Consider the following 12,579-nt stretch of genomic DNA (forward strand, 5'->3'; position numbering starts at 1 on the left):
TTGCTCTTTTGAATTGTTTAACGTTGCACATTGTCGTTTTTATTCCAATTTCCCTCCTACCGGTATTTGATTTATCTTTTTAATTTGTTTCAAACCAGACCGTTCTGATGAGAACCAGAGGCAAAGGAAGGGGTCGTTGCGGGCGTGGAAGAGGCTGCAAAGTTAGACTGTCGCCTGTTATGAAGTAACTAATACAAGTGATACAAATGAGCAAACACAAAATATGAATTCTGACCAACAAAATAGTGAAACAGAACAGCCAGCTAATGCCGATAACAAGAAGCAAGCCATTAAAAATACCACAAGAAAAGCAGGATGAGGTGGCATATTGGTATAGGGAAAACGAAATACTATACAACAAAGGTACATGTATTTGTTTGATATAATTGAAAATATAAATACGGAATATAAATGTCAGAAGATTTTAACCCAACTAGTAGATATAGATAAACTTACAGCATGGTCTTCATATTAAAAAATCAATATGACCGAATTTGTTCTTCTCTTTCAGCTCATTATCAGTACAAAGATACAGCTCTCAAGAATACACGATGGCAAGCAAAAGCTAATGAGCTAGGGGTAGAGGGTTGGAAAAGTCTCAGGACATGGGTTGAGTCAATGAGATCTCAGCTCGGAAGACTGACACGAGAAGGAAATAAATCTGGTTCTGGTAGAAAAGAATTCACACCAAGAGACAAATGGATTAAAGACAAATTTGGCTTCTCGGGTCCCCATATTGCCAGAGTAGAAACAAGAGGAGGAGTAAACGTGTGCATTACATTTTCCTATTACTTTATATTTCACTTCACTTCTTTGACCTTTGATTGTTGTTTCCTTTGTTGATTTACTCGTACCTTTTTTTTTTTCTAAATGATACCAAATGTTCTGATCGTACGAAATTCATTTTACAGCTCTTTCATTTGTAAACGTTTGACCCTATCTCTCTGTACGAATACATAAACAGTGTTCAGATTATGTCCGTATATTTCAGCTGAAAGAGAAACCCAAGACAAAAATACGGAACAGATGCTTGCGTCGATTCTCCCAGTGAACATGAAGACGAAGAGGAAAGTCAAGAAGACGATGATAGTAGGTCAGTAATCATTTACTTCTTTGCAATACTTTATATCTACACAGCAGGACGTATTATAATGTTTGGTATGTCCGTCTACCCATCACACTTACATTGTAAATATTTTTCAGTTAAAAGTAATTGTAAAGGAAAGATTATGCTTGATCTTAATGAAATTGATTGTGCTTCCGGTATTTCTTGTTTTCTTGTTATGAGAAAGGGTGTGCTATATTATTGTTTAGAACAATATATATAGCTTTGATCGTTCAATTGTTTCTTTAAATCGCAATGTTATCTATAGGAGACGTCTAGCACAAAAGCTATTCCCTCTCCCATAGTTACAAAAAAAAGAAAAGAAATACCAGAAGGTGCAATCTCCAGTTGAAAAAGACATCCAGGAAGCAATAAAACAGTCATCTAAATTACAGCAACAAGTGCAGGCTAAGCTGGCTAGTAACGCGGACATGCCACCCGAAAGGCAGAACTGGGGCCTTTGAATTGTCAGCATTCTTCCAGGTATTGACGACAGATTGTGGGGCAGTTATGATTTGTTAATTTATCTTTAGTTAATTATTGTGTATGTAAAAACTGTATCATCGAACTCAGGATATAGGTACCAGACAGAGGGTCTAATCTGATTTTTTAGGAGGAATAACATTACTGTACGGTGCGGAACAACAATTTCTAGATGTACTGTAGTAGCTATAAAAAGAGGCTGTCAGAGTGACAGCAAACCAGATTTTCCTGCAGAGGTCAAACCCTGAACAGTTGAGCAAGTATGGACACAACATTTAAGCTGAAAGCAGCTCTAAATTTGGATTGTGATTGAATATTTGTCACAGCATAGGTTTGTGACACAAAATGAATGTGGTCAAAGAACTGACAAATTTGAAATTGGACATTTACCTATTATGGTGCAATATCCAAAATTTAAGTACATTGTTAGAATTAGCATATCAAAGAACTCTAAGAATTCAAATTTTGATGAAATACTTATTAATTGCTCCATTTCTGTTCAAAAGGAAATTATAAACTCAAATTCATATAACAAAAATCACTTTTCACCATTTCTGTTCAAAGGGAAATAACTCAAATTCATATAACTAAAAATAGTTCTCTAAAATTAGATTTGATTTAACCACTAAAAAATAGTTCTCTAAAATTAGATATGATGTTATATCTTTTTAGAATCAGCAAATCAAAGAACCCCAAGAATTCATTTTTTGATGAAATTAAACATTAGTTTAATTTAGGACCCTTTGGACCTCAATGTGGTATTATTAAAATTTATCTAATTAATAATGAAAATAAATACAGGTTTAGATTCAGCATTTCAAAGAACCCTTTATATATTCAATTTATGTTGAAATCAAACACAGTTTAATTTTGGGCCCCGATTTGGACCAATTTGAAAACTGGGCCCAAAATCAGAAATCTTAATATATGTTTATTAATAGACAATATAAGCTTAGTTTTTAAGAGTTCACTTCATCAATATATATATATATATATATATATATATATAGGATTCAGAAAATTAGTTTATACAGAATAACAAAGGATACAAGTTCTAACACTTTTGTTTGTGTTGAATAAGAATGCAATTATATCTTTATTTTGATGGAAATAATGAACAGCCATTTAATTTTAGTACCTTTTGTACATAAGGATGGGTTGTATTTTACAAATAATGATATATATCAGAGAAAAGATAGGAAAATTGTGTTCGTATTATTCAGATATGCCAATATTTCTTCGTTTTATCAAAAAAAAAATGCAATGTTATTTGCCAAATTATTAACCGCCATTTGATTTAAGTGCTTTTTGTACATCAGGATTGGTTGTTTTTCATAAAATATGCTGAATTTCAGGGAAAAGATAATAAAATATTGTTCGCATTGATTAAAAATGCAAATATTTCTTCTTTTATATCAGAATGTCATTTGCAACCAGTCATAATTAATGCCTTTATATAAATAAATTTGTATAAGATATTAATACTATAAGGAGGAAAAAACTTAAACCTTTGTTTGTGTTGAATAAGAATGATATTATTTATTTATTTCAATGGTTTCTTTGTTTAAAAATACCAATATTTCATTCAAAAATGTACGCACGGTCAACGCTTTTACGACCCTATAAAATTACTAAAAGAATTGTTCAATACTTATAATAACATTTTTTGATAGGATCATGAAAACACGATTTCTATCAAGTTTTTCTCTTATTTACCTGTGTACCTTTACTGTGGAATCTCGTGTAATTATGAATGTTACATTTCATTTGGAAATGAAGATTGATTTCAGAATGAGGCGAAATTGCTGTTAGCCAATCAAAATAACGTATTATAATGAAACATACATGTTATGTAATAATTAAGATTTAATTGCACAAAAAATATTATTGAATATAATTATTTTTGTTCGGTTGTTCCCAAAAAATACAATGAATTTTGAACAGTCGCGATAAACACCTTTTTTAGCAATCGTTGGGTTTGAAAAAAAAATAACCTAAATATAAACGACAATCACAATTCTTTAATAAAATTTAGATTTAGTTTTATCTGCATATTTCTCTTCTCTTTAACTTTAAATTTTGTTGAATGATTAATAATAAAATGTCGAGTTTCTGTACTTGAACGATTCATATTGTTTTCCGTGGCGCCATTTTAATTAAATGAAACGAAACTAAGATTCCGTAATTTGTATGAGTTCATCATGTGACGTAGTAGAGTTCGATCAGTAAAATATTTTTACTACAAGTCTGACGGATTGTTGACGTGAGCTTGACGCGATTGACTGATCGATGACCGCTGATTGATCGCTTAAATCGTAACGCCTAAGGTTGCAAGTACTGTATGATTGCTTACAAGACAAAATGACATAGCATTTTACAATGTTTATTCTGCCATTCCATATTAACAGTTTTAAGAAGATTTTATATTTATGATATTATATAAGACTAAATAGTAAAATCCACTTGTATAACTTTAGGATTATAGATATTTACAAAACTTAATCATAAATGAATATTGATTGTTGTCGAATAAATAACAATAAGATATAAATGACAAGACTCAAACTTAAATATGAAAAATAATCATTCATGTTTATTCTACCATTCAATATTTACTGTTACGACAAGATCTAAGATTTATTATATAAAATAAAACTTCACGATTAAGAAAGCAAAATCCAATTGAATTACTTTTAAGATTTTAGATATTTACAACAATACGATATAAATCACAAGACTAAAACTTTTAAATGAGAAACCATTTATGTTTATTTTACTATTCAATATTGACAGTTTCGAGACGATTTTAAATTTATGATGTAAGAATTTTAATATTTCATGGTTTCACCAGTCAAAACGTTGTATGAGTAACATTTCGTCCTTGTAGTCAGCACTACTGTGCTTACATCAAATTATCATTGATACGGTAATTTTCTGTAAATGTATTGTTCATAAACTAGTTTTACTCAAAGTCTTATACACAAGGTTTTGCGGTCATCATTGCGAATTGGATTCGTGAGGTCTCAGTGCTCTATGGACATATTTTCGCTTTCTTATATCTTTCTGTGTAAGAGTTGTCGTCTGATCTATAAATTTACCGATTGTGACATTTACATGGTGGGCACTTTACGGGTGATGCATGATAAGGAGGAGACGGTTACCCTGTCGAAGCAATCAGTATCTATCATTTTGAGTTCATATATTTTTTAAGATCTGCTTTCACTTTGATTGTATGATTAATTAGAGTTGAACATTGGTGGCTCTTATAAATAGCGTTAGTCGGATTTTGCACATCTTTTGGGGATTATTTTTGTTTTGTTTTAGTGCATTAACTTCGTATTTGATTAAAACTTTCATCTTTTTGTCAAGAGCCACTAATGAGTCTCATGTTCACAAAAGGCCATTCAAGTGTATCACTTCGCATAACCATTAAGAGATTGCATGATTTGTCAGTTAAAGCATACTCTTATTCGTAATAATAATTATTATTATTCGTAAAGTATTGGAAAACATAACGTATTTGTTGAGTAGATCCGACAAGTGCCCACACGTTTTACCCATCACTGTTTAGCTACTGAAACCATTCTGTATTGTAGTACCTTGAAAAATTGTGTTACAAAATAATTTTTGGACTATACGGTCTTTCGGTCGTTTTTCTTTATTTGACAAGGCATTGTCAGTTGTTTTTGATGAGTGACTTTGACTATTCGTTTGGTATCTTCAGTCTTTCTTCTACTAAGTGACCCCCAAGGGTGACTGGGGAATAGAAATATGGTCACCATTGGTCTTCCTCCGACCGGCGGTAAAACCCTCGCTAAAGTGGGGCGTCCGTTTGGCTGTGCGGGATGTACAAATTCGCAGTCACGTCCGGTCAGAATGGGGACGTTAAATCCGATGCCTCGTGTAAAGAGAGTGCCACGCTCTTTGCACGTTAAGAACCCTTGCAACAACTCTTTGAGGGGTCCGTAGGTGACCTGTTGCAAGGCTAAATTTCTGTCCCTATCCAAGATACCCTCATTTCCTGTGGCAGTCTAAATTTCTCCGACCTTAATCCCGGAGGCCCCTATTACAGAACCTACCTATTATAGTTATTGTTAATTTGTTCTCGTCCTGAATATGCATGAAATATTTGCCACTGGACGTTAAGCAACCAACAATCAATCAATCTACTAAGTGACAATAAACATTCGAGTTCGTTGCATTTCCGTCAAACACTTTGGTTTTAGAGAACTCCATTCGCGCGTTTAGGGGCATTGTTACTTCCTTCCCATGTTGAGCGAGCAGCTGAAAAAATATGATGCTATACTACACGAATTTTTCGGCAAATTAAATTCTTATACTTGATAATCAGCACTGCTGTCATTAGGAAATTGTGATAAAGTACATACGGAACAAACATTATTGCTAGTTTATACTGCATTATGACGATCACGAAGACGAAGACATTTTATGAACTTTAATAGTGCAGGGATACAGGCGATCCCGTCTATCTGGTAAATGACGTCATAAAGGCGCGCATAATTGACGAACTTTCCCGGTGAAGGACATAACTCGAAAGTTGTTAATTGACAAAGATGAATATGTATGCAAATGGGCGCCACAGCCTCTTAAAAGTCTTATAAATCAAATCAAATTGTCAAATATCACAACAATTTTTTTTTTTTTAATTAAAAGCATCATTACACTAAAGTCCCCAAGGGTGACTGGGGAATAGAAGTATGGTCACCATTGGTCTTCCTCCGACCGGCAGTAAAACCCTTGCTAAAGTGGGGCGTCCGTTTGGCTGTGCGGGATGTACAAATTTGTAGCCACGTCCGGTCAGAATGGGGACGTTAAATCCGATGCATCGTGTAAAGAGAGTGCCACGCTCTTTGCACGTTAAGAACCCTTGCAACAACTCGTTGAGGGGTCCGTAGGTGACCTGTTGCAAGGCTAAATTTCTGTCCCTATCCAATATACCCTCATTTCCTGTGGCAGTCTAAATTTCTCCGACCTTAATACCGGACGCCCCTATTACAGAACCCACCTATTGTATTTATTGTTAATTTGTTCTCGTCCTGAATATGCATGAAATATTTGCCACTGGACGTTAAGCAACCAACAATCAATCAATCAATCATTACACTAAAAATGGTATTTTCGTGAAATGCTTAGTATTCGTTTAATTCTATATGTCCATCAGAAGAATAATGAAAATTGAAATTATACAATTATACCAAAAAACTTTCCAACGTTCATGTTATGTTATATGTGAAATCACCGATATATTGATAAGAAAAACTGTAATTCGGTTGTGAAAAATTGGGGAGTTTTGTCCGGTTGAAATTTAATTGATTTATTTAAAATACCGCAGTGTACACAGTGAAATGTATATACATATGCTTCATTGTGATTTATTGTGCAAATAAACACAACAGATAAGAATTTCATGCAGCGCATATTATTTGTTAACAACTTTTCGAATAAAGGTAAGATTTTGCTTAACTGGACTTAAAGGTACTTAGCCGATCAACGTCCAATCGTAAGGTCAAGACTAGTAAAAGTGATGTCAAATATTATGGTAATATTTTGTATTCAAGTTGAGCACATTGCACGTTATCTAAAAATAGAAAAAAATCATTTACTGTTGCTGAAATATATATGACAAGTTATTAAAGATATGGATAACATTTACTTGAAAAAACCTTTCTCAAAATTATCTGTAAATATTCCTTTCTGGTTGTGATATATGTAAACCACAAAGGACATACACAACGATCGGTTTTAATCTCGGATAAATATGCATATGTTAATCCGACAAAAAGATCAATAACTAAGAATTGACAATAAACTATGTAATCATCTACACAATCCAAAATACCTCTTTGATGCTTTATCATGATAATACAGTCAATATACTTTACTTGTACGATAGTTTAAACTTGTATTGAAAATGGTAACTTTGAAGGTTCGAATGGTATGCCTTTTGAAATATTTAACCATATTATCAGCAACAACTATCGGACAAGATTGTTATAGATGAACATTTCGTTATCTGATCAACATAAACATGAGCTGAAATGAAAATGTTCATTACCTTAAAATGTCGTGCATTAAAAACATACAAGTTTGTCTTATTCTTTGTTTAAAACATAAAATTTTTATTTTAGTACTCGATAATGGTCTGCTTAACATTCTCTTAAGTTTACAAAAATACAATAAACAGGCACAGCTATACATTTCTTATTTTATTAGTTTTACTTTACCGGCATGGGCCATCTCAAGTTATATTGACCTTAAATGGTCCAGTTTCCGTAAATTGTGATATGTATTAAGTACTTAGCATCCACCGTAACAAAACGCATACTAATGGCTAAAAATGTTATGCAACTGTTTCACACAAAATACTGGCTGCAATAGAAAATGAAAAATATCTGAAACATGGAAAGGCATATTTAGAAAAAAAACATGTGCTAATGAAACAATAAGCTTAAATTGTGAAATAAAATGGTTGATAGTTTTTTTTTCTTCTGAAGAATAAAATTGAGAATGGAAATTAGGAATGTGTCAAAGAGACAACAACCCGTCCAAAGAGCGGAAAACTACCGAAGACCACCAAATGGCTCTTCAACACAGCGAGAAAGTCCCACACCAGGAGGCGGGCTTCAGCTGGTCCCTAAACAAAAAATATGTACTCGTTCAGTGAAAATTGACGTCACACTAAACTCCGAAACATATACTAGTAAATGAACTGAAATTTAAAAAAAAAAACCATACACGACTAACAGAGGCCAGAGGCTCCTGACTTGGGACAGGCGCAAATATGCGCAAGACTATCAAATTCTAAATCCCAATGCTATTCGACTTCGTATTATACTTTGACTGTTAAATTGTGTAACTTGAGCGAATTAATGATTCTTTTATAGACGAAACGCGCGTCTGACGTACAAAGTGATAGTCCTGGCATCTATGCTATGTTTATTTAGTACTAAACATTATCAATAGTCCATTATTATTATTAAACAATTTAATGTGTTAAGGTTATAACAGTTGTGTGAGTTATATCCAATCCCAAGAAGATGGCTGACTTTAAACTGGTTTGTAAAGTACAAACTAACGTAGCAATATTAATGAAAAGTTTCTGTATAATGGTGTATTTTTGAATAAAATTATATATAAACATACAGTAAGCTAAGCTTTTTGACAACCTATTGAAAGGCCTGTTTTATATCTAAAAATGGAAACAAATAGAAAGCTTTAGTGCCTTATAATGAAGTATTTTGGAAATTTTGTACTATTGTAAAAAAAAGTTCGAAATATATCACATTAAATGACACAGTTTACATTTTATTATTTTGTAAAAACACTTGATCGGCAAGTATATAATTAGACAATATACGTATGGTGTCTTGAAATATGAAATTTATTTGCATGAGGCTGAAAAAGAGGGGGAAATGCAAGGTTTGTCGAATAGAAATACGTATATTGTCTTTATACTGAAATCTATAGAAAATATTAGAAAAATAAAAGAGGCAATACATTTATTGTAAAAAAGAAAAAGTGTTCAGTATTTTCCTCTTGGGGGACGGCTATAAGGTATTTCCCTCTATAGCGTAGTAATTTATAAATTCCAGGCAAAAAGACATTGACAATTTTTCAGAAATAGAAAGAGATAATTAAGTAAATTAATAACAGAGTGACATTTAATAATCATATTATGTAAATTAACAATTTGAAGACATAAACAGTTCAAATTTACAAGAGTTTGACAAATGTTACTGCACGTTGTGATGTGACAGAATTTAGCGCGCGGCCATTACTGTTAAGGCGGACTGTTCATGTAAACATTGAGGGAGTTGGTATGGAGAGTAGCGCCATAAAACATGGAATTGATACGGCTGGACATGTTGGTTTGCGAGCTTATAGAAGGTTGCATCATATCAAGGTTGTTTTGCTGGTTGACAGGTTGAGACAGAGAAGAGAGGAATTTTTGACGCGGGTGTGCATGGTAACTTTGGCCCGGTGGAAGTGTGACTAGTTTTTTCGCTGCTGTTATCTCTTAACATATTTGAATGTTTTCTCTGTTTGTTTATTGAGATTGAAATACAACTGTTTATGGAATTTACATTTTTATGACCCGAATTAGCGTTATATCTGTGTCTGCAATTTCATTTGACCGTAGTTTCTGAACAAGGTACTTTAGGGCAATGTGATTTGTTAAAAGCTTGATTTCGTCTAACCCTCCTTCTTCAACCTTTATTGTTTTGACGATAGAACCCATTTTTCTATCTTCTATTCTCTGTCGAAGATACCATATTTTGGAGCGCGTGTAATCCGATGAAATTGTGCGCGGCGCCAAGTAGAATGGGTCCTCTGCACACAGAAGTTTTGTGGCCTTTTTAATTTGTATGTCTCATAATAATTAATTCGATCGCGATCCCCTTTTGTTTCAAATATTTCAGGCGACACTTCTCGAAAGTCTGCGACATTTGCACATGTTCTAGTTTTAGTTTGCCTTTTGTTCACGTCTAGGTATTTTATGCCATCAGATGCCGTGTTTAAAGTAACATCTCCCCAAGTGAAAAAAAAAACAACAAATCGTTATCATATTTTTCACAATTTGTATATACACCAATCTTATGTTGCTTTTTTGTGAATGAGTTACACCAGTAGACACGAGGTCAATCACAGTGATGTGAACGTATTTTGGTACATGATCGTTGTCCGGTATTTAGATAAACCGCGATGTTTTGAATATAAAATTCAGTGGTGAACGGAGTTTAGTCAATTTAAAACTATGATATTGCTGTGATCACGTTGGACATTATTAGTTTCTATAAAAGATAAAAACCTGAGAATGCTTACTTAATTAGAAATGCTTACTTTTAATAAATTCGCCAAAGCTCATTACGGGTTTTCATGTACGATTTATCCTTTCTTGAATAGTAAATATTTCAGACTAGGAATATTTCAATAATAAACCGGTTAAATGTGTGTTCATTGTTGATTGAATTTTATAAATATTGTATGAAAAATTATCTGAATTGACTTACGATTAGTCTGTGTATTATTTTAGTTACTTTCAGTTCCTATTGATATAAATTCCGCGAGTCGTTTGGTTTTACTGGAAAAAGGGCGTTTTTTGACGTAAGCCGTCACTTTGGAAAACGAACTCGGTAAGTAAAACTTGACTGCCCAGCTGATCGGATGTTTTTCTGATAGCAAATCCTTTTTCTAAATTTGGGATCCATTTAGATCGAATATTCAAATAGCGAAAGCTTGTTAAAGGACGTATGTGTATTTTATTTACAGAGTTTCAGTAATTAGTTTGTCATAAAACGGTGAAATCCGTGACTGATATTTTCTGGAGTCTGGGTCAATGTTATGTAAAACTAGGGGGTTTCCACATTTATATTTGGCAACCTATTGATATTCTGTTGATATTTATAACTATTTCAGCGTATTTGACTCAGATTATTTGATTATTTAACTGTTGTATTGAGATTGATTGTTATATTCTATTTTTCATGAAAGTCTAAAGTAATAATAATGATTTAGAAATTGCAGAACTTTCTTGACTTTTTATTCGCATTTTGAATAGTTTTGACAAACCGCTCGCAAAACGCATACATTCAAAATAACAGTAAACAAAAGTTACAACGTCATCGAACAATCAATTTTTATTGTGACTACATGGTCTTAAACTTGAGTTTACTGTCGCAACTATCCATTTACCAGCTCCGCTACGGATCGCTTGGTAAACTTTCATTTGTTACAGTAAAACCCACGTTTTATATACGCCAAGCTTCAACTACAATACAGTTATCTCTTAATCAATTGACCAGTCGAAAGAAAACTTTTACATTTGAATATTTGTCGACATGACATGCGTAGCACGTTCATAAAAAAGAAATTGAATTTGTTCTATTGACAAGTTAATTTTTTAATTATGCATTGAACGTGGAATGACATGGGACAAGCACGTTAAGAATGTGATGGGTAAATATAATATAAGGCTTTGCGGTACTATTGCCAGTGAGACAACTATCAACCAGAGACCAAATGATGTGGATTAAAGCCTACTACAATGAGATATACAAAAACTGTATAGAAAGCTATAAAAGGCCAAAATGTCAAAATAGCAATAATTAAAAAGAGAAAACCAAGTGCCTGATTTAAATGTGAACTTAATTTCATGTTTGTTGTGTATTTACATGGGAAAAAAACTTTAAAAAAATCATTTAAGGGGGCTGGACTCATTATTGTATTTATTTTATTTTCAGATTGATTGATTGATTGGTGTTTGCTTTACGCCGCATGAGCACAAAAAGGCTATATCGCGGCGAGAGCTTATTCAAATATTTTTACAATTTACAGTATAGTTTTAAAATCAGACAAAAGGTCCTTTAATAAACTAAAATTCAAGTCTAAAGCAAATTGTTTATTTACAAAAAAAATTCAAACACTTAGATAACGTGATAAAAATTAAAATCAGTTTAAATTTATACAACATTTTTATATTTTATAATATATTCCAAATTCTTTCAAGAATGAAACAATATTTGTAATTGGAACACTATTAAATAAATCATACATATTATTGACATTAAAATGCTTCCTACAAATATCAGCAAAGTCAATACAATTAATTAAAACATGTTTAATAGTATACTTGCAGTTGCAAGGTATACATTGTGGTTCATCTTCACTTTTTAAAAGATACTCGTGTGTTATTCTAGTATGACCAATACGACATCTAGAAATAACACACTGATCTTTTCTGCACATAAAATTATTGAAAGGTTTACCTAAATTAGGTTTAATTTCGTGTAATTTATTATCATCTTTTTTACTCCATTCATTTTTCAATATATTAAAAACGTATTCTCTAATTTAATTCAGTACGTAGGTGAAACTGGACGATATTTATCTAAACGCACACAAGAACACCTGTATCGTTTTAAAAGACCCAATAAATTCAAAATATTCTCTAATTTATGCTCTTATAACAT

The sequence above is a fragment of the Mytilus californianus genome, unplaced genomic scaffold (genome assembly GCF_021869535.1).
Source record: "Mytilus californianus isolate M0D057914Y unplaced genomic scaffold, xbMytCali1.0.p SCAF_23, whole genome shotgun sequence".
Taxonomy (NCBI): Eukaryota; Metazoa; Mollusca; class Bivalvia; order Mytilida; family Mytilidae; genus Mytilus; species Mytilus californianus.